Below are 27,929 nucleotides of genomic sequence, written 5' to 3' on the forward strand. Positions count from 1 at the left end.
ACATATTTATATGTTTTTGGAATCAGAACATGATGAAGAATAAAATAAAAGTAATTTTGGATCGATTCATAAAAGAAAAATTTTAATTACAATTTTCAGATTTTTAATGACCAAAGTAATTAATTAATTTGTTAGCCTCCAAGCTCAAATGCGATACCTAAGTCCGGCCTTCGTCGAAGATTGCTTGGCCAAAATTTCAATCAATTTGATTGAAAATTGAGGGTGTGACAGTGCCGCCTCAACTTTTACAAAAAGCCGGATATGACGTCATAAAAGACATTTATCGAAAAAATGAAAAAAAGTCTGGGGATATCATACCCAGGAACTCTCATGTAAAATTTCATAAAGATCGGTCCAGTAGTTTACTCTGAATCGCTCTACACACACACACACACACACACACACACACACACACACACACACACACACACACACACACACACACACACACACACACACACACACACACATACACCACGACCCTCGTCTCGATTCCCCCTCTATGTTAAAACATTTAGTCAAAACTTGACTAAATGTAAAAACAAAAGAAGGAAGGAAGGAAGGAGCCAGAAAGGAAGGAAGGAAGCAAGAAAGAAAGGAAGGAAGGAAGGATGACAGGAAGAAAAGAAGAAACGGAAAAAAGGGAGAAAGGAAGGAATAAAACTTAGAAAGAAGGAAAGAAAGAAAAAAAAAGAAAAAAAAGCGGAGATAAAAAAAACACACACCAAAATTATACCTCAAAAGGTTTAGGCATAATATATATGTCGTATCCATTCTGTACAATTTGCGCATTATGTACAATGAGCAGCATATCTAGCACATTGTATACAATGAGCAAGACCATAAAGTTGCACATTGTATACAATGAGCACCGAGTGAGCAAGATTGTTGAATGGCGTTCAAGCTACACTGATATATGAATCATAGTGAATGGTTGAATGGAATATGTGAGTAAAGTGTTCAAATAACGATGTTTGTTATGTTTAAGGATTGTTTTAAGTCTCATTTCGCTAAAACTATACAGTGCATTAGGAATTTAATTATTGTAAACTAATTAAACAATAAAAACAAATACAACAAATAATGTTGTTTCAACACACGCACACACACATAACATTCGTTTGATCCATGGTGGTCGCCGCGTTCTATCGCCAGGCAGACTGACACTGACACCGAAACTAAAATACTGAAAGAAAGAGAGTGGACAGACAATCCAAACAATTTCAAACACGAGTTCGGTTCAGTCCTATTTGGTCAAAATCGCACGTAGTCAAGTTTGCAAGATCGTTATTTGAACCCTTTACTCACAAATAGAAAAAAGTGTGAAAGGCGGTGAAAACGACGCTCTCATTAGCTGACGTTGTTGTTTCTATCTCTCACTTTTAGCATGACATGACAATGTGAGCGTTATTATGAACGAATGTTATGTGTGCGTGCGTGTGTTGAAACAACATTAATTGTTGTATTTGTTTTTATTGTTTAATTAAAGGGGCAGTCAACAGGTTGCTGTCGTTTCATGTTTTCGGGCCAAAAAGAGATTGCTTACTCTTTACTCTAGGTAAATGTAACAAAAAATATATTTTTAAAAAAGAAAAGATTTTGAATATTTTTTTGAGAAAATTGTTTTGGATTTTTCGTTCCATTCTTTTTCTTATCACATGCACGCCAGTTCAAACGCCGAAAGCAAAAAAAAAACGCATGCATATTGGTCAAATTTGAAGCGAGTTACGGCCGTTTTAAAATAAAAAATATGACGTCATTCTACTTCCACTACAAAGTTAAATGTTATTTCCAACCAAACAAACAGCGCTATCGATGTGCGGTTTCACTAAAGTGGTTCATCCCCCGAAATCGGCGTATGCTGCCTAAATGGCGGGGTAAAAACGGTCATACACGTAAAAATCCACTCGTGCTAAAAACATGAGTGAACGTGGGAGTCTAAGCCCATGAACGAAGAAAGAAAGAACTAAAGTGGTTCCTATGCATCAAAGAATTTTTTTAAACAAAGTTGTTTTTAGCTGTTTTCTGCCCCTTTAATTTACAATAATTAAATTCTTAATACACTGTTTAGTTTTAGCGAAATGAGAATTAAAACAATGCTTAAGCATAACAAACATCGTTATTTGAACACTTTACCATTCACAATGATTCATATATCAGTGTAGCTTGAACGTCATTCAACAATCTTGCTCACTCGGTGCACATTGTATACAATGTGCAACTTTATGGTCTTGCTCATTGTATACAATGGGCAACAGTTTTGCTCATTGTATACAATGAGCAAAACTTGTTGCTCATTGTATACAATGAGCACGATATGCTGCTCATTGTACATAATGCGCAAATTGTACAGAATGGATACGACATATATATACAACGAAAAACGAAAAGAAACACAGACTTATTACAGAAACATAAACACGTAGCTGGAGAGGAAACAATTCGTGCACCTCAGAGTACGTGTATGCAACTGAACACAATGCACAAGTCTCAACAACAATGAGGGATTATTAAAGCACAAACTCACTACTCACGCGAGTTATAAAAGCGCAGTCGCACAAAACACTTTAAACGGGCACACTCCTTCACGGGTTAACAATTCATCTCACCATCTCAGATCTGGCCAGGATTTTTACACACAGGATAAGATCGTCCATCCACATTGACACATACAACAAATCAACACCCTGACTGTTGTCTGTGGAGAGTTGAACTTTGTCATGAATTCATTTTTGTAAAAGCCGAATTCATAAAAATAAAAAAAATAAAAAAACAAGAAATTCCTCCGATAGGAACTACACCCCCGTCAAAGGGAAATAACCTTCTCAGTTGGTGGCAGTGAGAATGGTTATTTCCCTTTGACCAACGGGGGTGTCCGTCTATACCAGGCCTTGTATAATTTTAATCCACCAATAACTCCCTAACCGTGTGTTTGACTGGTCCCAATTTTTGTAAGGACCGTCTCAGGAATGTATAGAACCTGTTCACCAAGTTTGGTGACGATCGGTCCGTTCATTCTTGAGATCTACTTGCGAACACAAACACATCGAGTGAAACCTATACACACCCCTATACCGGGGGTGTAAAAATCCACTGTGCACAGAGGGCACCCTGGCTGTTCTCTTAGGGTACGTGATCTAGTGGCGGGGTGGTCTTATTCCACGTAAAAGCCTGACCAGATCGGAGATGGTGAACTGAACTGTTCACGCTGGAAGAAGTGTGCCTTAAACCACCAATAATTACGAATCCGGACGCGACCTTAACTCATATAAACTGCACGTCGAACAAACTTCACAATCTCTGACAACAAAATGTAGGGTTTTCTTCCACGGGGAAATGAAAGTCGTTACAAAATCAATTCTCGCACAATTACCCTCTCAGTTCCTGAAGACTTGATGTCACAGTTCCGCTCAATCTGCAACAGCAGCCAAGCATGATCTTTAAAATGTCCAACGGAAGAAGGTTCAGAATTGAGCGGAATGACAACGAGTGCTAATCAATTTTGGAGACAGGAGAAAAACGTGTGTGTGTGTGTGTGTGTGTGTGTGTGTGTGTGTGTGTGTGTGTGTGTGTGTGCGTGCGCGTGCGTGCGTGTGTGTGTGTGTGTGTGTGTGTGTGTGTGTGTGTGTGTGTGTGTGTGTGTTTGTGCGTGCGTATCTGAATGTACATGCGTGCGTCCGTGCGTGCGTGTGTGTGCGTATGTATGTATGTGTGTGTGTGTGTGTGTGTGTGTGTGTGTGTATCTGAGTGTGCATGCGTGCGTGCGTGCGTGTGTGTGTGTGTGTGTGTGTGTGTGTGTGTGCTGGCTGCGACTTTCATGTTCGACGTGATGTGTTGTGCCCCAAAAGACATTCTTGTACTGTGCTCTGTGAGAGGTGTTTTCTTTGTGTTTAATATTATTTTGTTTGGACCTAGCTATTGATGTGTACATTGTTGTTAGACAGTTGTGTGTTGTATGTTTATCAGGGTTTGCTAGTGTGTGATAGGGTTCGTGTCCGTCTGTAGATGTTAGTTTCTTTGTTAGTCCTGTGTTGACAACTCTTCGACAAGCGCTTAGAACTGTACCCACGGATTACGCGCTATATAAGCTTCATATTGATTGATTGATTGATTGTGTGTGATGATTTTATTTTTCAGATTGACACAGAGTTATTTCAGAAAGCAACTCTGCAGGATGATCTATGTTCGTTGTCACAAAGACTTACTCAGGCCTCTTTAAAGTAAAACATGAGGAGGTCAAAGCAGAGACAGACATACCTAGGTTTCTGGCTGATTGAGGTATTCAACTTCCTGACACACGAGAGGACACAATCTGGAAAACATGTACTTGGCGTGGTCCTTGTTTGATGGAGACTGGCCTCTCACGCTCAAGCCCCACCCCCACCCCCACCCCCTTCCACCATTAGCCATTCACCCCCCCCCACCCCCCACCATCTCTTTGTGACTGATTTGGGCGAGAGAGAAAAAACGAGAAGAAACACACGCTATATATATGGATGAAAGTGGACAAAAAAAGAGGTCGTAATACAGGGGGGTGGGGGCGGGGGGACCTTTAAACCCACATACAATTTATATTTCTTACCTAAATGTTATTTGAACTTTGACAAAAATATGACATTTTGACACATTTGACACATGATGCACTGAGCGCAGTCGAGTTGAACAATGCCAGTCTAGATCCGTGTTCAATATAATATTTTGGTACAAAATAGTTTAAATACCATTTATGGGGTGCTTCCAGAAGCAAGCAACCCCCCTCAGTTCCAGCCTTGAGTTGACACGAGAAGGATTATTTCTTTAAAGTAAACTTTCTGCAATAAAAACTCCTTTATACCTGGCTGTATACTTATTTATTGAAAGAACATTTTTATTAAAACTACACACAGTGTTTGCAGTCGGGACGAAGACTATACTCAACTTATACTTGGCAACAATTACCTGACAGAATAGTCATCGTGATCTGAGACTGCATGCAGGGAACATCGAGGTAAGCCCTATGTTTGTGGCATTCTTTTTTTTTAAGAATCGAGAGAGAGAGAGAGAGAGAGAGAGAGAGAGAGAGAGAGAGAGAGAGAGAGAGAGAGAGAGAGAGAGAGAGAGAGAGAGAGAACACTGAACACTGAATGGTTTATTGTACTAAGGCCACAGACCCATATACAAACCAGGGTGTGTGGGTGTGTGTGTGTGTGTGTGGGGGGGGGCTCCACAAATATGTTAAAAATAATGAGAGGGAACAATACTACAAAGGTATAACTAATTGTACTCAAAAATGAAGATTAACATATGTTCATTTAATATTTACCTCAGGAAACAACTGTCTTCTTCTGATCGCATAATATATAAATTTTGCTAGGGACCTACACCTATAGCTGTTTCTACCATTTCATAATTAAAGAAAGTGGCATGTTTCCAAAACAATTTAGAAATCTTAATCTTAAATCTAAATACAGTGGACAATGTAATAAAAAAAAATGTGTTCCGCTTTCTTCCAGATTGCCGCAAAAAAAGGCAATTACATGCTGTTTCACTGTCACTATACCTTTTCAAATTTCCATTAATTGGGAGCACACATGGTCTAAACTGAGCAAGCGCAACTCGAAAACAATAAATGTTAACATTTGAAATATACGTTTTATAGCGATCTTTCAATCGAATGGTTTCGGCCCCTTCCTGCTTAAACATATTCATTAATCTTAATTTAAATACACGCAAAATCATGTTAACATGTCCAGCCCTGACGAACCAGACGAAATAAAATCCTGTGTTTGACAATATCAGTCTCTAGCATACATAGAGAGAGATAGAGAGAGAGAGAGAGAGAGAGAGAGAGAGAGAGAGAGAGAGAGAGAGAGAGAGAGAGAGAGAGAGAGAGAGAAAAAGAGAGAGAGAGAGAGAGAGAGAGAGAGAGAGAGAGAGAGAGAGAGAGAGAGAGAGAGAGAGAGAGAGAGAGAGAGAGAGAGAGAGAGAGAGAGAGAGAGAGAAGTAACGCGGAAAGGCAAAAAAAAAAAAAGAACGGAAGGAGGAAACAAAGTATAAATGAAACAATAGAAGAGAAACAAGGGAAGAAAGGAAGATATAATGATAAGTCAGAAAGAAAAAGGAAAGTTGAACTCTATACCTCAACTTTTAGTTATGGTCCAAACAACAATTGCTTTTAAACAAACAAACAAAATAAAACAAAAACAAAACAAAAAATAAAACCATACCTATTTCTGCAGCTTCGTCGTCCACAATTCGCTCGTACACACACACACGCAGAGAAAACGCTGTCACAAATTAGAACGAGACCACGACGCAAGTACTTATATAAATTAACACAGTGCACACACTCAGTAGAAGAAGCAAGCAAATACTCCAACGACAGACCCCAGTGGAATGCTCTGAAAACACGGTCGTGCACACATCTACTGAAGGATGACGCAAATACGCAGCGATACAAATGTGGAGTATATAGATGCACTGTACTGTCGAGCCAGTAGATAAAACCTCAAGCCACTGTTAAGTTGTCCCGCGCAGAAATTCTCTTCTTCTTGCAGCTCTCTGTTCTGTCTGTGCCTGTCGCTTGTTTCGATACTGCCAGAGACTGGCTGAAAAGCTAGCGCGCTGGGCCGTCGTAGTATGCGCAAGGCTTTCCATAGTTATCAGATCATTATGGTCACATGACTTCGAAAATGCAACGTCTAGTCCGTCGGTGAAACGCAAAGAAGCGCATACAACATTCGTAGTTTTAAAGGATATGTGCTTACCGTATAAACTATTTCACTCGCCATTTCGTGGCCTTTCTAGAAATTAATTTAAGAAATACAAATCCCATTTTGCACAGAAAGCAGCCAAGGTGTTCAATTTTGGTATGTGTCCGAGTGGAGGGATGGTCTTATCCTATGTAAATCCTTGGCAGATCTGAGACAGCGAACAGAACTGTTTTAATAGTATTTTGCCTATTTCATTTATGTGGTACCTGACTGCCTATTCTGGAAACTTATATTTTTGTGAGCTGAGTTCTCAAAACCAAGGACCTAATAAACCGTTGCTTTATTCCATACCGTCTATGTACAATTTTATGGGGCAAAAACAGACAACCTTTTCATGACAGACCTTCCAGCCTCTCTAAAACCCAATGCCAAGTATTGTGACAAGGACAATAATTATTAAAAACATAAGAACCAGACGACACTAGAACAGCAATAACGACAGCGACGACGAGAAGAAAAGCAACAGTAACTAAAAGTACAAACAAGCAAGCGAATGCAAACCAGTCATTTTGACAACGATAAAACAAGAAAACAAGACTTGAAAAATGTACTCACCAGAAAAAACCCAGCACATCAACAAATACAATTACAAATTGGTAATTGTTCGTGTGCTGTAATTTTCTTCTTCTGTTGAATAAATTTTTTCTTGTATCATGTTCTAGATCTAGTTCTTCTCACCTGCAGTCTCTTGTTCAATTGACGACAAAATAGTGAAGGCACAACTCAAATTTATTTTTATTTATTTATTTATTTACGAGGATTTATATCGCGCACGTATCTCACCACACAAGGCGACTCAAGGCGCATGTTACCTATTAATGCCGTGTGAGATGGAATTTTTTACACAATATATCACGCATACACATCGGCCAGTAGATCAACAGCCTATAGGCGCTGCATCCACCTTTCACGGCCTATTATTCCAGGTCACACGGGTATTTTGGTGGACATTTTTATCTACGCCTATACAATTTTGCCAGGAAAGACCCTTTTGTCAATCGTGGGATCTTTAACGTGCATACCCCAATTTAGTGTACAAATCAATAACAAACAAGTCGCGTGAAGCGATATAAAAACATTTAGTCAATCTGTAGGCATCAAACAAAAAGATCAACACCAAAAACCAGTCATCGCCGAGACTACATTCAGATAGGCTCGGCTAAACTTCCCCGAAGACCGAGACGGGTCACGCTCGTCTCCGCGAAGCATACGAACATTATACTCGACCTGTTTTCTTTAATTCTGAGCGCGTTTTTTAAGTAAAAATCACATATTTATATATTTTTGAATTGAGGAGAAAACAAGGAATACAATGCTATGATTTTTTTAATCTGTAAGCGAACAATCGTTTTTAATGACAACTTTAATGAGCAAACTAATTAAACAATTTGTAAGTTTCTGAGCTGAAATGCAATACCAAAGTCCGGACTGAGTCAAACATATTGCTTGACCAAAATTTCAATCAATTTGGTTACAAAATGAGGGCGTGACAATGTCGCCTCAACAATCACAAAAAAGCCGGATATAACGTCATCAAAGACATTTATCGAACAAATGAGAAAACGATGTGGGGATATCATACCCGGGAACTCTCATGTCAAGTTTCATGAAGATCGGTCCAGTAGTTTTGTCTGAATCGCTTTACACATACATACACACACACACACATACACACATACACACACATACATACACCACGACCCTCGTCTCGATTCCCCGTATATGTTAAAACATTTGACTAAATGTAAAAAGGTCGCCCAGGACAAAACATCCATCCACAAACGCACGCAATGCAAGCACGTGTTAACACTTATACGCCATGCATGTACACACACACGCACGCACGCATATACATACGCACACGTTCACACACACACACACACACACACATACACACACACACACACACACACACACACACACACGTACACACACACACACACACACACACACACACACACACACACACACACACACACACTCACACACACAACCCCACACACACACAAACAACCACACTCACACTGTGAAAAAAACACAGGCCCATCCCCCCTTCTCCGACAATTACACAATCAAGAGAAAAGAAGAAAGAAAGAAGAAACAAGGGAAAAACAACTTTCATTGCAACATCTGTTTCATTTCTTCACCTCCCCGACAAGCTTGTATCAAGCTTCTATCAAATTGTCACATCGGACATGGCGCAGAGCATACTCGCAATCCACAGCGTATCGGGCAGAAACCATAAATCAGCCCTCCAGTAAACATCAACTGATTACGGCCAAGCAAAGTCCTTAACACTTCCAACCGCCAATGAAACTCGAATTGAATTCCGCTTCGACAAACACGCAGAAAGCTACAGCGTAATCCCAAGCGATCTTTAAGAGGCAACATTCTACACGGTTCAGGCTTTAAACCTTCTTCAGAAGTCATTTCATTTTTTTCATTTTCATTTTCATTTTCATTACTTTATTGTCCCATCGCTGGGAAATTCGGGTCGCTTCCTCCCAGTGGAAAGCTAGCAGCAACGGAGTCGCGCTACCCAGGTGTCTGCGTGTTTAGGTGTATTCAGCCACCTGCACTTATGGCAGAATGACCAAGGTCTTTTACGTGCCATTGTGATGACACGGGGGTGGGACATGGCTTCCGTCTCTGGGTCTGCACATAAAGTTGACCCGTGTCCGTCCCGGCCCGAATTCGAACCTGCGACCTTTCGATCACAAGTCCAGTGCTCTACCAACTGAGCTACCGCACAGTAGTCGAACCTGCGGGGGCCACGCGATTTAGACACAAAAAATAATGTAGGCCTATAGGGTGACAAATACCTTGCTGTCAAAAAAAGTTTGTTTGTTTGTTTGTTTGTTTATTTGTTGCTTAACGTCCAGCCGACTACGCAGAGCCATATCAGGACGAGGAAGGGGGGGGGGATGAAGGGGGCCACTTGTCAAGCGATTCCTGTTTACAAATGCACTAACCCATTACTTGTGTCCCAGCAGGCTTTAGTAAAACTAAATTAATACCTACTGGAAGATTACCAGTTTCCAGTATGTTAAAATAGGCTTAACCTATCTACTGCTGGACTTACATCAGAACACTAACAGATTAAACTATACATGAATCGCGAGACAAGCGGCAAGAGAAGAGATTTTTGGAAAAAATACAGGTGAATGAGCAAGAAGGCAGAAAAAAGAAAAGAATTCATGAAGAAAAAGAGAGCATGACAGGAAAGAGGAACCAAAAATCTACCTAACAGCAAACTAGAAAGCTCCTGCGGTTCCAAAAACAGGAGGGGCTTTTAATTTCATAACCGCAGTGCCCCACTGCGGGAGTCAAAAAAAGTGTGACTGGACCGTACTAATGAGCAATAGAGCGATGTAGGGTAGGTCATAACAACAGGCGGTTTTTCTTGTTAAACCACCGATGTCTTGCCTTCGAAATCCATTGTGACAAAGTGACAACAACTTTCTGTCACGGAAAGTGTGAAGAGAAAGTGTGAAGCGCTTCAAATAACAGCTGGACGATACTAATGAGCGATTAAGCGATGTTCCAAAGTTCACATCAACGGGGAATTTTACTATTTCAGTGGCCCGAACAGGTCATGTATGTAGCTAGACAAGTTTCATTTAACGGTTGTTGTTGTTGTTTTTAGATCGCAAGGACGAAGTAATAAAAGCCCGTATTGGGTTGGAATTGTATGTTGAGGAACAACTTAACACATGTAGTATCAATGGGTCGCATTAACGACGACGAGTCTTATCATCCAGTGTCCTGACTTACAAATGTACGGTGAACAACAACTACTACTACTCCTACTACTACTACTACTCCTACTACAACTACTACTGCTACTACTACAACTACAACTACTACTACTCCTACTACAACTACTACTACAACTACAACTACTACTACTACTATTACTACTACTACTACTACTACTACTACTCCTACTACTACAACTACTACAACAACAACTACTACTACTACTACTACTACTACACACGGAAAGTGTGGAAACTTGCATTCTCCCAGTAAGGTAATATAATTATTGTTGCAAGCCCCTGGAGCAATTTTTTGATTAGTGCTTTTGTGAACAAGAAACAATTAACAAGTGGCTCTATCCGATCTCCCCCCCTTTCCCCGTCGCGATATAACCTTCGTGGTTGAAAACGACGTTAAACACCAAATAAAGATAAAGAAAAGTGTGAAGCAGTTTAAATAACTGGACGTCGTACTGATTTGATGTAGGTAACTACGACTGATGTAGAGATGAAATCCAAAAACAAATAGACTGCCAACGTTCCAAAATTCAGAATAAAAAAAACCAAGAAAGGTTTGTTGTTGGAACGTTTAATTATTGACAAAACAAAACGTTACGCTCACAAATATATCGACCCAGCGGTCTATTAAGTGCACAGACCAACACTAATTAGACAACACTTATCTCAAAATGTTCAGCCGCTTGCAGGGATGTAGAGATGGGTGATTTACTATCTGATGTGTTTTGACTTTGAAATATATGGTGAAAAACAACTTGTTGTTACAGATAGCTTGACGCACTTTAAATAGCTGGACCGTACTAACTAATGGGCAATTGAGGAATGAGGTCTCAACAATAAGGGAGTTTACTGTCCGTAGTTCTATCTTCGACATGTAAGTTGTCAAACAACTTACAGACATAATTATGTGGTGCGGGTTACATCAACAAGGAATGTTGGTATCCAGTGTCCTGACAATGAACGTAACGTGTTTTTACGAAAACCTTATAGACAGATTTAATAGAGGTCACAACAGGGATTTTACAATAAATTAGAGTGTCCTGGCGGGGTCAGGTATGTTGTCAAACAACTTAGAGACGTTTGTGGTTTAGGTTCACAACAACCGGGACATGTTACTATCCAGAGGACATCTTGACTTGGAATTGTATGTTGGCAAACACCTTTCAGACTGATGATATACAGGTCGCAGCAACAAGGGAGTTTACTGTAAATCTCTTGACTGGTTAATGTATGTTGCTAAACAGCTTACAGCCAGATGTGTTACACGTTGCAACAAAAATAAGGGATCTTAATCTCAGGGTTTTGAAACGTATGCTGACAAACATCTCGCTGTCGCAGAAATGGAGAAGAACCCATATTACTGGGGGGGGGGGGGGGGGGGGGGGTCCGACTTGGACATTTTTGTTGATAAACAACTTTGGGTCGCAGAAAGCGCGAAGAACCCATAAATATTACTGGACCTTACTAATGATCAATTGAGCTACGTGATAAAAGGAATGATATAGGTCAACAACTTTGAGTTTAGGAAAGCGCGAAGAACCCATATTACTGGACCATACTAATGAGAAATTGATCGATCTGATAATATAGGTCACAACAAGGGGGGTGGGGGGGGGGGCGGGGGATTCCGACTTGGACATTTTTGTTGATAAACAACTTTGGGTCGCAGAAAGCGCGAAGAACCCATATTACTGGACCTTACTAATGATCAATTGAGCTACGTGATAAAGGAATGATATAGGTCAACAACTTTGAGTTTAGGAAAGCGCGAAGAACCCATATTACTGGACCATACGTACTAGTGAGTCCATTGAGCGATGTGTTAAGGGTCACTGCGGAAGGCCGGGGATTTTTCTATCTGTGTCGTAACTTGACACGTTGATAAACAACTTGACGTGAAGCACTCTAGGTGATTGGACCGTTCTAATACGCGACTGGGCGATTTGATAACGGTAATACCTATACCCCATGATGCGGTATGCATCACAACCACACGCCGGATATTTCAATATGCAGTGTCTATGTCACAGTGGAAATGAGAATCCAGTGAGATTCCGAATCGCACTAGTGGAGATTGGAATTCCAGTTTGCACTAGGGCAAACTAGAATTCTCATCTCCACTGGATATTTGTTAGTGAAGATTGGAATTCCAGTTTTCCCCAGTGCAAACGGGAATCCAGTTTCAGGGGAGATGGGAATTCCAGTTTTCACTAGGGGAAATAGGAATTGGGGGAAATAATGTGTTCAAAGGTTAATAATTGTTGTTAAAACCATTTCATCTTGAGTTATTCATGACTTTAAGGCTTACTCATTGCAGGTATTGAAATGCAGAAATAAAAAAAAATATTATTGAATTGATATAATCGAACAACACAGAGTAATTGCGCACAATACGTTTTTGTTTTTTTATCAATATCATTAAATCATATCACAAAGTTAAAAGTTTATATAAGATGGAGCATGAGAGAGGAGAGAGAGAGAGAGAGAGAGAGAGAGAGAGAGAGAGAGAGAGAGAGAGAGAGAGAGAGAGAGAGAGAGAGAGAGAGAGAGAGAGAGAGAGAGAGAGAGAGAGAGAGAGAGAGAGAGAGAGAGAGAGAGAGAGAGAGAGAGAGAGAGAGAGAGAGAGAGAGAGAGAGAGAGAGAGAGAGAGAGAGAGAGAGAGAGAGAGAGAGACAACACAAGAAAAACAAGTCGCGTAAGGCGAAAATACAACATTTAGTCAAGTAGCTGTCGAACTCACAGAATGAAACTGAACGCAATGCAATTTTTCAGCAAGACCGTATACTCGTAGCATCGTCAGTCCACCGCTTATGGCAAAGGCAGTGAAATTGACAAGAAGAGCGGGGTAGTAGTTGCGCTGAGAAGGATAGCACGCTTTTCTGTGTTTTTAATCCAAACATATCATATCTATATGTTTTTGGAATCAGGAACCGACAAGGAATAAGATGAAAGTGTTTTTAAATTGATTTCGAAAATTTAATTTTGATAATAATTTTTATATTTTTAATTTTCAGAGCTTGTTTTTAATCCAAATATAACATATTTATATGTTTTTGGAATCAGAAAATGATGGAGAATATGATAAACGTAAATTTGGATCGTTTTATAAAAACAATATTTTTTTTTTACAATTTTCAGATTAAGGACCAAAGTCATTAATTAATTTTTAAGCCACCACGCTGAAATGCAATACCGAAGTCCGGGCTTCGTCGAAGACTACTTGACCAAAATTTCAACCAATTTGGTTAAAAAATGAGAAAAGCCGGATATGACGTCATCAAAGACATTTATCAAAAAAATGAAAAAAACGTCTGGGGATATCATACCCAGGAACTCTCATGTCAAATTTCATAAAGATCGGTCCAGTAGTTTAGTCTGAATCGCTCTACACACACACGCGCGCACAGACACACACACACACACATCACGACCCTCGTCTCGATTCCCCCCTCTACGTTAAAACATTTAGTCAAAACTTGACTAAATGTAAACATAAGGCATGTTTGTGTGTGTGCGTGAGTGTATGCATGTGTGGGAGTGTGTGTGAAGGCATGTAGCATAGATAGGCCTACCTTTCATGCTTCATCTTTTATAAACTTTTAACTGTGTGATATGATATAATGATATTGATAATAAAACCTTATTACTCTGTGTTGTTCGATTATATCAATTCAAATTAAAAAAAAAAATTTCTGCATTTCAATACCTGAAATGAGTAAGCCTTAAAGTCATGAGTGACTCAAGATGAAATGGTTTTAACAACAATTATAAACCTTTGAACACATTATTTCCCCCAATTCCTATTTCCCCTAGTGAAAACTGGAATTCCCATCTCCACTGAAACTGAATTCCCGTTTGCACTAGGGCAAACTGGAATTCCAATCTTCACTAGCAAATATCCAGTGGAGATGAGAATTCTAGTTTGCCCTAGTGCAAACTGGAATTCCAATCTCCACTAGTGCGATTCGGAATCTCACTGGATTCTCATTTCCACTGTGACATTTCAATACCTGAAATGAGTAAGCCTTAAAGTCATGAGTGACTCAAGATGAAATGGTTTTAACAACAATTATAAACCTTTGAACACATTATTTCCCCCAATTCCTATTTCCCCTAGTGAAAACTGGAATTCCCATCTCCACTGAAACTGAATTCCCGTTTGCACTAGGGCAAACTGGAATTCCAATCTTCACTAGCAAATATCCAGTGGAGATGAGAATTCTAGTTTGCCCTAGTGCAAACTGGAATTCCAATCTCCACTAGTGCGATTCGGAATCTCACTGGATTCTCATTTCCACTGTGACATCTATATTATCTTCCGAACTAAATGCAGGTTTGTTGACAAACACAGCACATGGGTAAAGATCACAACCACAGGACGGATATTTCGCTATGCATTATCTTATGCAGTAATGTTGACAAACATTCGAAGAAAATCTAAAGCACTTGAATTAGAGAGACACTAATGAGCAATTAAGATATATGTGTGGTACACAACCCAGTAAACCCGCCGCGCATGCACCATACACCTGCGCCGTGCATGCGCCTCATGGAACTTTGGTGCATGCGCCTCAGTCAATACTATGATCGTCCACTAGTCGACGCATGCATATACAGTTCAGACGCGGTCCAGTCCAGACTCCCTTATTTTTAAGCTCTGCCCAGTCCATAACTGTACATATGTATAGGTGTAGGCTTTAAGTGTGTTTGAGTTCCCTTGATTTTTCTTGTCCAACAGAGATCTTCAGATTTGGAATAGATGTCAGACAGAAAGGAAATGACGTAAAGATATATTTGACGTAAACCGGTTAAGCATGCTGGGTATTTTTGATAACCCACCAAACTCTGACATGGATTACAGGATCTTTCCCGTGCGCACTTGGTCGTGTGGTTGCGTGTACACACGAAGGGGGATAAGACACTAGCAGGTCTGCACATAAGTTGACCTGGGAGATCGGAAAAAAAAATCTCCACTCTTAACCCACCAGGCGGTCGCGGCCGGGATTTGAACTCACGACCTTCCGATTAGGAGGCCGATGTCTTATCTACTAGTCTACAGCGCCCGTCCTTTTCCATAACAACTGATGGGTTCGCATAGCTCCAGAAAACAAAGAAGAAAATAAAGACAGAATGCAAGATAGAAACCAGCGCAGTGTCAAAATGCGTAAAAGTTCAAAAGCACGAAAAGCACTATGACTGCAAGCTGGCCAAGTTTGTAGTTAGAAATAAATCCTCTTGTTTTCGAATCACCTTTCTTACAAGGTGTGTCTAAAACTCTCTCGGACAACAACAACAACACAAAAACAAATAAGAGAGAGAGAGAGAGAGAGAGAGAGAGAGAGAGAGAGAGAGAGAGAGAGAGAGAGAGAGAGAGAGAGAGAGAGAGAGAGAGAGAGAGAGAGAGAGAGACAAAAATGCAAAACGAAGGCTGTGAGCTGCACTGTGCCTTTAAATTTCACTTTAAAATGCTGACGTTTTGAAAGTTGTGTTGTTACGCGACTTGAGTTGCTGCATTGAGACAGCTTGGTTTTGCTGAGGTTCTGGCCTGGTGGTTTGGAGCCTGTATCGATACTGAGCTAGCCATTTGTTTTGGGTTGGTGTGTGAGTTCAGGTGTTTTATGTGTTTTGTTTGCACTGGTGTGTTGTTGTTGTTTTTAAACATGTCTTCATTTCCTTGACAGTTTATTGTGATTTAGAAGTTGATGGATATCATGTTTTCCATTTTTAGTTCATGCTTAATTGCACAGGATTTACGTAAAGCTGCGTAAGTCTATTGACGTTTCACCATGTTTGATTTCTCACTTGTTTTGCTGTCTGTCTCTCCCCCCCTCTCTCTTTCTCTCTTTCTCTCTCTCTCTCTCTGTCTCTCTCTCTCCCTCTGTTTCTCTCTCTCTCTTTCTCTCTCTCTCTCTCCCTCTGTTTCTCTCTGTCTCTGTCTCTGTCTCTCTCTTTCTGTCTCTCTCTCTCCCTCTCTCTGTGTCTCTTTCTCTCTCTCCCTCTCTCTCTGTGTCTCTGTCTCTCTCTCCCTCTCTCTCTGTGTCTCTTTCTCTCTCTCTCTGTGTGAGTGTGTGTGTGTATGTCTCTATCTTTGTCTCTTTCTGTCTCTCTCTGTCCCCCTCTCTCTCTCTCTCTCTCTCTCTCTCTCTCTCTCTTGACAAGAATTTGTCATTGTCATTGTCTCTCTCTCTCTCTCCACTCTCTCTCTCTCTCTATGTCTCTCTCTCTCTCTCTCTCTCTCTCTCTCTCTCTCTCTCTCTCTCTCTCTCTCTCTCTCTCTCTCTCTCTCTCTCTCTGCAGCTGCAGGGGTTTCCCTCTTTCTTAACAAAATAATTGAACTCAGTTTACAATGATGCCAGAACGAAATCGTTTGTTTTGCTCTGTCTGTCTCCCCCCCCCCCCCCCCCCTCTCTTTCTCTCTCCCTTTCTCTCTCTCTCTCTTTCTCTCTCTCAGTCTCTCTCTGTGTCTCTCTCTCTGTCTCTCTCTCTTTCTCTCTCTCTCTCTGTCTCTCTCCCTGTCTGTCTCTCTCTCTCTGTCTCTCTCTCTGTTTCTCTGTGTGTGTCTCTCTCTCTGTCTCTCTTTTTCTCTGTCTCTCTGTCTCTTTCTCTCTCTTTGTCTCTGTATGTATGTATGTATGTATGTATGTCTGTCTGTCTGTCTCTCTCTCTATGTCTCTCTCTCTCTCTCTCTCTCTCTTTTTTTTTCCCTTCACTTCTAGTTTAAAACTGTCAACACATTTTCCTAGCACTGTGAACACATTTTTCGATGTCAGTTTTGGTTTGGTTTGTTTTAATTTGCTTGCTGGGGATTTTTTTCTTGTTTTGTTTTGCCGATGTAATTGAAAACAATTCTGGAGTCGTGTTTGAGTCGTGAATGCACTTAATGAAGTTTTCATAAGTGTTGTGAAGTTACACATTTCTTGCAAACTTCGGTAAAATGGTAACTGTGTTTTATAAGAGTTTTTCAATTGTAGCTCTGCAAAAGCCACGATCGCCTACCCTATCAATGTATGATTCCATGCTGTTAAAGAATGTGAAGGAATGTTTAGGATTTTGAACGGGAGCAATATCTTCCAAAGAAACCGAGTCGAGATAATAGAGCATAATTACTTCAATATTGAGCACAGACATATTTGTCGGAGAATGCAAAAATAATGTAAATAAAATCATTATGTGTGTGTTGAACTGTTACTTAGGTCAACTAATTCAATTGAAGTAGATTTAGTAAGATGTGAGTGTGTGTGTGTGTGTGTGTGTGTGTGTGTGTGCTGAAATGCAATACGGAAGTCCGGGCTTCGTCGAAGAGGGCGTGACAGTGCCGCCTCAACTTTCACGAAAAGCCGGATATGACGTCATCAAAGACATTTATCAAAAAAACGAAAAAAACGTATGGGGATATCATACCCAGGAACTCTCATGTAAAATTTCACAAAGATTGGTCCAGTAATTTAGTCTGAATCGCTCTACACACACACACAGACACACACACACACACACACACACACACACACACACACACACACACACACACACACACACACACATACACCACGACCCTCGTCTCGATTCCCCCCTCTACGTTAAAACATTTAGTCAAAATGTAAATGTAAAAACGGGCCTGGTTTGAGCAGTGACACAGGGAAATCTGTACATCAAACCTCTGCAGCCCTACACGGAGAGAAATTCTCTCCACAGAGTCCAGAGTCTTCGGAGTTGCAATTGTCAGCGTTTGGAAACTTGATAGTCTGCTACCGATGGTGGGAAAGTTCTTGACCGCAGCATGGCAGGTCAAAATAACACACTGGGACCGAAGCGGCGGTGGAGCTTAATTGATACCGATATGGTTACTGCACAAACGGCTATCTAAGCCCCTCCTCCTACTGGCACGTGCGAAGACTGCGATGGCGCGTGCTAGGACTGCATATCGCAGGTGACATGCATGCTAGAAGTCGATGCGGCGCATCCCAAGTAATTCGAAGTAAAATTCGAGGTACGATGACTAGGCATGTACGCAATCTAACTGGACACACTGCTGACACACTGTTGAAAGACATATTGTAATATCACACATATCATACGGCATCAAGCAATAATCAATGACATAAATGGAAAACGTGTAAAGAACATGGCAAGTAAATAACACCGTTACCTCCTATACAATTGATGATATATATATATATATATATACCACTCACTTGCTATTCGCCTAAATGCTTGCGGTGTGCTGTGACACATGTAAGAAACCAAAAGAAACAAGTCGCGTAAGGCGAAAATACAATATTTAGTCAAGTAGCTGTCGAACTCACAGAATGAAACTGAACGCAATGCCATTTTTCAGCAAGACCGTATACTCGTAGCATCGTCAGTCCACCGCTCATGGCAAAGGCAGTAAAATTGACAAGAAGAGCGGGGTAGTAGTTGCGCTAAGAAGGATAGCACGCTTTTCTCTACCTCTCTTTGTTTTAACTTTCTGAGCGTGTTTTTAATCCAAACATATCATATCTATATGTTTTTGGAATCAGGAACCGACAAGAAATAAGATGAAAGTGTTTTTAAATTGATTTGGACAATTTAATTTTGATAATAATTTTTATATATTTAATTTTCAGAGCTTGTTTTTAATCCGAATAATATTATAACATATTTATATGTTTTTGGAATCAGCAAATGATGGAGAATAAGATAAACGTAAATTTGGATCGTTTTATAAATTTTTTTTTTTTTTTACAATTTTCAGATTTTTAATGACCAAAGTCATTAATTAATTTTTAAGCCACCACGCTGAAATGCAATACCGAAGTCCGGGCTTCGTCGAAGATTACTTGACCAAAATTTCAACCAATTTGGTTGAAAAATGAGGGCGTGACAGTGCCGCCTCAACATAGAGATATATCTTACCATTTCACTAAGACAGCCAAAATAACGGTCAAATTATTGACGATGAATAACGCATAATAAGGGGAGATCATGATGACGTACATGTCTATGGTTGCACAGTTGCCGCCCTTGGTTCGAAAACCCGGGAACAGGATCAGGAATATTTAGTCGCTGGAAATTATAAGGTTATACGGCGACTTATCAGATGATAATGTTTCGAACTTATCTTTTAAAAATTAAGTAAACAAATCTATGGAATATTTTGGAGTTCCATTGTGATTGGTTAAACAGATCTATCTATCTTCTTATTATTGTATCTACTGTGTTTACAGTCATTTGAAAACAGATCTTTTCCGACGCCCCCCACTAAATTCATTAAAAAAAAAAACAAGACCTATAGGCTCTCGAAAATTTGATTTTCATAAGCACATTATATTCCCCCCCTCTTCGTTCACAAAAAATCCGCAGGCGCTAGCTCTTACGGTTAGGACGCCGCTCTCGTGAAACGTTTTGGGGAAATCAAGCTGCTTGCCGTCAGGGGCCAGATATTGTTTTGCCAATTTTTTTTTAGTGTACCCCTTCAATAGCATGATACTGTCTTAAAAGGATTTTGAAATCGCTTGAGCCGTTTAGCCGCCGAATTAAATTAAAGAAATAGCTATTTGGACTTTTTCACATTTTAAAGCTGTTTTTTTTCTTCTACCGTCTGCACGACCAACCCACAATCCGATGTACCTTTCCGCTCCACGTAAAAACAAAATTAACAAACAAACAAACCAACAACAACAAAAACCAAGCAAACCAAATACACCCGCATTTCGGAACTGCGCGGCGTCGATATGGCGCATTGACAGTGGCGATGGTGTAACCTAGAATTTAAATGCACCGGCGCGTAGTCTCCGCGGCGTATGTCCGCGCAGGTGGGATCGCCCAAGCGACGGTGAATGCATGCGCGGCGCACCATAAATGTTTACTGGGAACAACTTAAAGTATACTATCTATAGTATCAGATACCTGACAATGCAAGTTTCGTCACGGCAGATTTAACTTCGAAACTCCCTACAAGTATGTTGACGAACATATCAATTAGGCGAAGTCGACTTCGCAAAGTCTATTTCACGAAGCTCGTTGCACAACGCTTTGGCACTTATTGTTCGGTAAAAAGACTTCGCGAAGTCTTTGCGAAGCCTACTTCGGGATTAGTTAACAGCGGTCCTCCGTTGAGCTCGATGTCGACTTCGAAAGATTTAGTCGTGAAGTCTTTGCGAAGCCTACTTCGGGATTAGTTAACAGCGGTCCTGCGTTGAGCTCGATGTCGACTACGAAAGATTTAGTCGTGAAGTCTTTGCGAAGCCTACTTCGGGATTAGTTAACAGCGGTCCTCCGTTGAGCTCGATGTCGACTTCGAAAGATTTAGTCGTGAAGTCTTTGCGAAGCCTACTTCGGGATTAGTTAACAGCGGTCCTCCGTTGAGCTCGATGTCGACTTCGAAAGATTTAGTCGCGAAGTCTTTGCGAAGCCTACTTCGGGATTAGTTAACAGCGGTCCTCCCTTGAGCCCGATGTCGCCTTCGAAAGATTTAGTCGCGAAGTCTTTGCGAAGCCTACTTCGGGATTAGTTAACAGCGGTCCTCCATTGAGCTCGATGTCGACTTCGAAAAATTTAGTCGCGAAGTCTTTGCGAAGCCTACTTCGGGATTAGTTAACAGCGGTCCTCCGTTGAGCTCGATGTCGACTTCGAAAGATTTAGTCGTGAAGTCTTTGCGAAGCCTACTTCGAGATTAGTTAACAGCGGTCCTCCATTGAGCCCGATGTCGACTTCGAAAGATTTAGTCGTGAAGTCTTTTAACCAAACAATCCGTGCCAAAGCTTCATGAAGCCAGCTTCGTGAAGTCGACATGGCCGAAATAATTTGAGGCTACAGGAAGGCCTTAACAACTTTAGCAGTCAAGTTAAATAAAATGGCAGAACGTCATAGATCGAACGACGAAGAAGAAGAAGAAGAAGAAAGATTTAGTCGCGAAGTCTTTGCGAAGCCTACTTCGGAATTAGTTAACAGCGGTCCTCCGTTGAGCCCGATGTCGACTTCGAAAGATTTAGTCGTGAAGTCTTTTGACCAAACAATCCGTGCCAAAGCTTCATGAAGCCAGCTTCGTGAAGTCGACATGGCCGAAATAATTTGAGGCTTCAGGAAGGTCTTAACAACTTTAGCAGTCAAGTTAAATAAATGGCAGAACTTCTTAGATCTAGGTTGTATATACGACGGGTCAGAACAACCTAAAAGGTTACTATATCCACGGTATCAGAGACCTGGCGGTATAAGTTTGGACTCGACAACATTAACTTCAAATGACAACTTACAGCGGGAGTACAACTTACAACTTACAGCGGGAGAAAGTCTGTGAAGTAATTGAATAACTCGGTCACACTAATCAGAAACGCAGAGATCTATACTGGGTGGCCGAGTGGTAACGCACTTGCGCTCGGAATCGAGAGGTTGCGTGTTCGACTCTGGGTCAGGCCGCTATTTTATTTTCTCCCCCCTTTCCTAACCTAGGTGGTGGGTTCAAGTGCTAGTCTTTCGGATGAGACGAAAAACCGAGGTCCCTTCGTGTACACTATATTGGGTGTGCACGTTAAAGATCCCACGATTGACAAAAGGGTCTTTCCTGGCAAAATTGTATAGGCATAGATAAAAATGTCCATCAAAATACCCGTGTGACTTGGAATAAAGGCCGTGAAAGGTAAAGTTTCGCCTAACAGGCTTGAGGTTTGCTGGTCGATGTGAATGCGTTATATATTGTGTGTAAAAAATGTTTGTTTGTCTGTCTGTCTGTATAAAATTCCATTTCACACGGCAGAAATTAGTATGTAAAGCGCGGAGAGCACAGTTAATTGTGGTTCGCGCTATATAAGCTCACCATAATAATAATAATAATAATAATATATGGTATAGGTCACAGCAACTTAAAAGTTTACTATCTACGGTATCTAAGACCTGACAGGGAAAGTTTCGACTCGACAGCTGGAGAAGAGATTAGAGAAATTCCCGCCCTCTGGCCGCACAGTCGATACCAGTCTACAGTGATACAGCGATAAAGGCTGTGCGAGTATTTGTGCATGTGCTGTTTACTTCGTACGTCTCTGATTTGCTGTGCACTTTAGTCAATCTCTCGCTTCCCGAAACTACTTCGCAATTCCGAAGATTGTATAATGTTAGTGACTCTGTTGTTTGGGGTAAAACAAAAGAAGACGAAGAAGAAGAAGAAGAAGAAGAAGAAGAAGAAGAAGAACAACAACAACAACAACAACAACAACAACAACAACAACAACAACAACAACAACAACAACAAACTGCCAACTTACAGGGCGCGGTCTTGCAAACAACAAAACACGCACACACTCACACGCACACATACACAGTGACATGCCCGCAAGAACGCACGCACGCACACACACACACACACACGCACGCAAGCACGCAAGCCGCATTCCCTCTCGCAGGCACGCGCGCACACACGCACATAAGAAGCATAATTGTCTATACTGCTATGTGCGTGTGTGCGTGTGTTCATTTAGTATGTCTGTGTGTTTGGTCGGGCGGGGGTTGGGGGGGGGGGGGGGGGGGGTCGTGTCTAAAAGAGAAATAGAAAATTAAACAACTCTCTCGGCGAAGCTAGTGAAAACACGACTTCACGGTGTAGCGACAAAAGTGTAAAGCGACAGATCTCACCGAAAGAAATACATGTACTTGCATTCCCTGGCGCAGAATTTAACTCTACGCTGCGCTTCATTTGTCCAATTACCCGTGTCAACATCATCGACCAACCTCCTGCATGGTTGGCACTTTGAGATGTTTCAAACCAAGACGTGGACTTGAACCTGGATCGCCCCTTGGCGTTCGTGCATATTGCACATAAACCTACACACATCTCGAAAATGCAACCACGCCAAGTGGATTAAAATTAACTCGTAACGCACGTTATGTAACCCAACAACACGAGTATACGTCTTGTATATACATACATAACAGACTTACTCTATTGTTTGGGGTCAATTAAAAAACAAATCACAAAACTCCAAAACAACAGAGTAAGTAAATGTGAATTTATGAAAATATCCGCACTTTTTCAACTATATTTCTACATTTTAAATAATTAATGCACATAGAAAGATGGAATGTCACCATCTGCAAAGTGCGTTGCGCTTCCACTTTGTGCTTTGTTTAGCCAGAGGTTGTAGCAGCCCTGTATAGAGGCGGCTGCCGCACAAAATAGTTTGAATCCCTTGGTTGGATATTTTTCCGATCTCCCAGGTCAACTTAGGTGCGGACAAGCCAGTGCCTTATCCTCCTCAGTTCGTGTATACACGCACACACAAGACCAAGTGCGCACGGAAAAGTTCATGTAATCCATGTCAGAGTTCGGTAAGTTATAGAACCACGAAAATACCCAGCATGCTTCCTCTGAAAGCGGCGTATGGCCGCCTGAACGGAGAGGGTAAAAATGGTCATACATGTAAAAACCCACTCGTGCAAAAACACGAGTGAACGTGGGAGTTTCAGCCCATGAACAAAGAAGAAAAAGAAGAAAATAACTATGGGTCAAACATCACGAATCGAATGTTTTATTCAGGGTAGTTTCAATGGAATAGTTACAGATAGGCACCGTTTATCAAGCACTTCCCATGGCCTCAAAGGTCTCAGGACTCAGGTCGCATTTTTAAAGTCCCATACAAAAATTCGTTAAAAACGAAAACGAAAAAAAACAAGTCGCGTAAGGCGAAAATACAATATTTAGTCAAGTAGCTGTCGAACTCACAGAATGAAACTGAACGCAACGCAACGCAGCAAGACCGTATACTCGTAGCATCGTCACTCCACCGCCCGTGGCAAAGGCAGTGCCCGTGGAATTGACAAGAAGAGCGGGATATTCGTTGCGCTGAGAAGGATAGCACGCTTTTCTGTACCTCTCTTCGTTTTAACTTTCTGAGCGTGTTTTTAATCCAAACATATCATATCTATATGTTTTTGGAATCAGGAACCGACAAGGAATAAGATGAAAGTGTTTTTAAAACGATTTCGAAAAAAAAATTTTGATAATAATTTTTATATATTTAATTTTCAGAGCTTGTTTTTAATCCGAATATAACATATTTATATGTTTTTGGAATCAGCAAATGATGGAGAATAAGATAAACGTAAATTTGGATCGTTTCATAAATTTTTAATTTTTTGTACAATTTTCCGATTTTTAATGACCAAAGTTATTAATTAATTTTTAAGCCACCAAGCTGAAATGCAATACCGAACCCCGTTCTTCGTCGAAGATTACTTGACCAAAATTTCAACCAATTTGGTTGAAAAATGAGGGCGTGACAGTGCCGCCTCAACTTTCACGAAAAGCCGGATATGACGTCATCAAAGACATTTATCAAAAAAATGAAAAAAACGTTCGGGGATTTCATACCCAGGAACTCTCATGTCAAATTTCATAAAGATCGGTTCAGTAGTTTAGTCTGAATCGCTCTACACACACACACACACACACACACGCACACACATACACCATACCCTCGTTTCGATTCCCCCTCGATGTTAAAATATTTAGTCAAAACTTGACTAAATATAAAAAGAAACAAGTCGCGTAAGGCAAAATTACTACATTTAGTCAAGCTGTGGAACTCACAGAATGAAACTGAACGTAGTCCGCCGCTAGTGCAAAAGGCAGTGAAAGTGACGAGCCTGTTTGGTGCGGTAGCGATTGCGCTGTGCTTCATAGCACGCTTTACTGTACCTCTCTTCGTTTTAACTTTCTGAGCGTGTTTTTAATCCAAACATATCATATCTATATGTTTTTGGAATCAGGAACCGACAAGGAATAAGATGAAATAGTTTTTAAAACGATTTCGGAAATTTAATTTTGATCATAATTTTTTAATTTTTAATTTTCAGAGCTTGTTTTTAATCCAAATATAACATATGTATATGTTTTTGGAATCAGAAAATGACGAAGAATAAAATGAAAATAAAAAATAATTTTAATTACAAGTTTCCGATTTTTAATGACCAAACTCACTCATTAGTTTTTAAGCCACCAAGCTGAAATGCAATACCAAACCCCGGGCTTTGTCGAAGATTGCTTTGCCAAAATTTCAATCAATTTGATTGAAAAATGAGGGTGTGACAGTGCCGCCTCAACTTTTACAAAAAGCCGGATATGACGTCATCAAAGGTATTTATCGAAAAAATGAAAAAAAGTCCGGGGATATCATACCCAGGAACTCTCATGTCAAATTTCATAAAGATCGGCCCAGTAGTTTAGTCTGAATCGCTCTACACACACACACACAGACAGACAGACACACACACATACACCACGACCCTCGTCTCGATTCCCCCCTCTATGTTAAAACATTTAGTCAAAACTTGACTGAATGTAAAAAGGGGTCGGAACAAAAATCTCTTCTTGTTGACCTACATCCTTAGCATAATCAGCAATAGTGTCACGGGGCTGATGCGGTAAATAATGCTGCGTTTTCACCGATTTAAAAGCGATCTAAAAGCATATCAACAACACTCCCTTTCAAAATGTAATTTACTCTCACTTAAATGTCTATTTTTCCGTGCTAAGCTATCAGACAATGACAGGCTGATACGGTAAATAATGCCACTGTTTCCTGGGATCTAAACGCATAAATCAATAACACGCCCTTTCAAAATGTGCATATTTCTCTCTCACTAAAATGTCGACATTGCACGGAGTGCTTTAACAGCAAAGTCTGCATGAAGTTGGGATGGGTGGGAAGGTGGGAGAGAGATAGGGGTGCGAGACTGAACTATCTCTGAGACAGAACTAAAAGGGTACTGCGAATGTCAATGATGCTTTCAGCTTTCTTTTTCTTTTTCTTTTTCTTTGTCTTCTTTTTCTGGTTCCTTTCTTCGTCTTCTTTTTCTGGTTCTTTTCTTCTTTTGCTTTCCATAGGTTTTTGCTTTAAGGGTCACCTTGTGGAGAGTTTTGTGTGCCATGCCGGTATTTTTCGGTTTTTTTTCCATTACGGTATTGTAGTTTTAAAAGATAGCTTGCGCGTTTGTTTGCTGATGCTTTCCAATCACAGTAACTCTAAGCGTTTATTTATGAAAGGTGTTTACACTATTCACATACTTCTACACTGCGAGTTTCCCGCCAGCAGAATGCAGGAGAGATCTTCTTCTTCTTCTGCGTTCATGGGCTGAAACTCACACGTTCACTCGTGTTTTTGCACGAGTGGATTTTTACCTGTATGCCCGTTTTTGCCCAGCCATGTAGGCAGCCATACGCCGCTTTCGGAGGAAGCATGCTGGGTATATTCCTGTTTTTATAACCCACCGAACTCTGACATGGATTACAGGATCTTTTCCGTGCGCACTTGGTCTTGTGCTTGCGTGTACACACAAAAGGGGATAAATATATATGCCAAAACATATTTTCTTTATTTGCTTTCTTCCTAAAACAGTTACATCCAATATAAAGGCATTCAAGCTCAAGGGTAACAAGAGGCTAAGCCTTCAAGGCTCACGTAAGAAATCGACAAACAGTAACACAAACTCAATCACTCCGTCACACATACACACACACAGTACGCATAGGTGACACGGTGCAAGAGTGCGAGACACTAGATCTAGATCTGTCTGTCTGTAGCCTACTTACGGGGACACGACTGCCAGATGGCCAGATCGACACTGCGCTTTCAACAGCGCTTCCTCGCGCAGACACTGGAAACACGCTGTGCAGATTAACCTGTAGGAAATCTCCTTTGGTATCTTCTTTATCTATTTTTCTGGAGCTACGAAACCGAACAATGTGAAATCATGAGTCGTCTTCTCCGAATCGGCGAACTGCAGCTCGGTGATAACTGTATATATACCACAATCCTTCACGCAATCTGACCTAACCTTGACCCCTGACCTGGTCTACATACCACACACGACACAAACCAGTCAGCTGTTTTTACCCCCCCAAAAAACCCCACCACCCGTTTTCTTTGGATACACACTTTAACTACATACGTGCCGACGAAATGTTGATCATTGCTTCAATACTTTGAAGCTGTTGCTTGACTAATAACCAGGTAAAATTAGTATTTCGGTGTTCAGTCAAATGTTAAAGTTTCTACCACAGACATACATACATACGCACGCACGCACGCACAGACAGACAAAAGTTAGCATCGCATGGGCTACACTTACGTGAGCCAAAAACTGGTTTTATCTCAAAATAACGAAAACATTTTCGCCAGGGGTCTTATCGCTTTAAGTCATCGCACGACAAGTATAATCCCAGTCACAGTGAAGAAGGTGTGCGTTACGCTCAACCTGCTGGCAAAATAATTAAGTGTTAATCTTCGGATGGAAATCAGACCGCCCTCATTTTTATGCATTTTTTCTTCTTCTGGTTTTTGTTGTATTTTTTTCCAAATATTTTTTTGAATTTCATCTTATTCTTTAGTTTCATTCTGTAATAGTTGGCCGGTTAAAAAAAAGATAGCAA

The 27,929-nt window shown here is 40.7% G+C and overlaps 1 protein-coding gene across 3 annotated transcripts in view; it reads right to left on the bottom strand.

The window, feature by feature from the left end:
- Nucleotides 1–27,929, bottom strand: part of LOC138964347 (globin-like) — a 109,700-nt gene that overhangs the window by 48,447 nt on the left and 33,324 nt on the right. The window contains exon 1 of one of the 3 annotated variants that reach the window (XM_070336273.1): nucleotides 6,207–6,584. The exons of the other annotated variants lie outside the window; for them this stretch is intronic. The gene's annotated coding sequence lies outside the window, so the exon portion shown is untranslated. Of the gene's footprint in view, nucleotides 1–6,206; nucleotides 6,585–27,929 lie in introns of those variants that run through there. 3 annotated transcript variants of the gene reach the window in all.

The sequence above is a fragment of the Littorina saxatilis genome, linkage group LG4, assembly GCF_037325665.1.
Source record: "Littorina saxatilis isolate snail1 linkage group LG4, US_GU_Lsax_2.0, whole genome shotgun sequence".
Classification (NCBI taxonomy): domain Eukaryota; kingdom Metazoa; phylum Mollusca; class Gastropoda; order Littorinimorpha; family Littorinidae; genus Littorina; species Littorina saxatilis.